The sequence below is a fragment of the Hordeum vulgare genome, chromosome 2H (genome assembly GCF_904849725.1).
Source record: "Hordeum vulgare subsp. vulgare chromosome 2H, MorexV3_pseudomolecules_assembly, whole genome shotgun sequence".
NCBI lineage: Eukaryota > Viridiplantae > Streptophyta > Magnoliopsida > Poales > Poaceae > Hordeum > Hordeum vulgare.
The window spans coordinates 142,473,414-142,475,209 of record NC_058519.1 but is presented as its reverse complement, the minus strand read 5'-3'; the positions used below and the strand labels follow the sequence as shown (position 1 = coordinate 142,475,209).

At 38.7% G+C, this 1,796-nt stretch overlaps 1 pseudogene; it reads left to right on the top strand.

Annotated features, from left to right (window-relative positions):
• Positions 1-386: 386 nt before the first annotated feature.
• LOC123425899 lies at positions 387-1,176 on the top strand (annotated as a pseudogene).
• The last annotated feature ends 620 nt before the right edge of the window (positions 1,177-1,796 follow it).

Genomic DNA, 1,796 nt, shown 5'->3' with positions numbered 1-1,796 from the left:
CTTCGTGGCACAAGCACGAACTCTAAACTTCTTTGTCGCTATTGCAAATTTGAGGATAGAACCTTTTTTATCAAAGTAGCGATGGGATCAAAGGAGGAAAAAATTGAACTCTCAAGAAATCCAAATTAGTTGATTTTTTTCAGGGAAGTCTGATAAAGGAAAAGCTTCTCAAAAGCATCCAGAAATATCATAGAATGGTGATCAATATCACCTTCACAGGAACCATCCTTTGCAAATTGGGGGAAGGGAACCAATCATGTCACCAAGAAGTTCCCGAAACTTGGTTTAGTATTAAGGATCTTCTCTTCCAGTGTTTAGTATTCAAGTTCTTCTCTTCCAGCCCATGGCATCTCTTTCGTAAGTTATGTTTTCAAAACGTAAAGAAAATGAGAAATCTGGTTCGAGGGCTCTTCTCCACTATTATATTTACTACTTTCTATTTTTTTCTTATGTATTTAGTTTCTCTTAATATAGAATTTGATATTACTTTCCATTTGTATATTTTTATTCCTTTGTCATTTTATATTATGCCTAATACCAATTTGCAATCTTTTTAGTTTGTGCTTCGTCGGCTCCTCCTTTCTGATCACTCTCCTGCCAGAGATGAAAGACCCCGTGGCTCTAGCTCATTTGGCAGGGCTAAACTTCTATCTAAGTCTTTACGAGAAGGATCCGAGATGGGTTACGTTCATTCAGAACGAGCTTAATCATAATACCCCCCTGGAAGACATACTTGGGCGTCTTAAGCTCTTCCTAATGGAAGAAAAGCTCTCTTCTATGTGACAAGATATCATTCAGGAATTTGTGGTGCCTTATCAAAGAGTAGGGCCTTATCTACCGATCGGTCCTTAGTTGGTCGATGAAGCGATTCATTCCTATCTGGACCACATTCACGCAATTGATTCTTTCACTCTTCTCCAAGCGCCTTATCACGATTTGTAGGAGAATGAGGGAGGATCGTTTTTCTTTGAAAGTGTTGTTTCCCACAACCATTATTTCCTTGAGGCGGAAAGCTCCGCAAGGATGTGCGTGGAAGTGGAACAGAGAATCTGGTGGGAAGAAATCCCTGAGAGTAAGGCAAGTCTGGAAAAGGCTGAGCACGAGCATGCTCTCGACTTGTTTAAGTCGGAGGATCTTAGAAGGGTATTAGAAAAAAAGAGCGGGGTAGCTCAGTAATTATGATTCTTTTCTCTTCTAGCGTTTAGTATTCAAGTTCTTCTCTTCCAGCGTTTACTATTATATTTCTTCTCTTCCAGCCCCCTGGGCTCCCTTTGATAAGGAAAGTTTGTTGAGAAAAAATTCCATGAACAGTAATGTCAACCTGATCCTTTCGTTAGTCGATGGACTAAACATCGTGTCTGAAGCCCGTTATATCATTACTTCAGTCAACAGTCCCCTTTTTTGGAAGAAGGTTGGGCAATAATTTCACGGGGGCTCCTTTTACACCCGACACTTCTTGGATTAGATCTCTTTCTAGAGAACAAATTTCTCATAATACTTAATATTCTCCATATTTGACTTAAATAATTATTCTCATTTTATTATTTTCTTTTATATGATGTTCTGATATTTTCATTTCTAAGCTTCCTCGCCATTTTATGTTTCTTTTTTCTTCCATCCCCCGGCTCCTCTTTGATAAGGAAAGTTTTCATTTCTAAAAAATAACAAATGACAAATCTGGTTCGATGCCTCTTCTCTACTAACCACAAGGATATTGGGACTCTCTATTTCATCTTTGGTTCCATTGCATGAGTGATGGGACATGCTTCTTTGTACTGATTCGTATGGAATTAGCC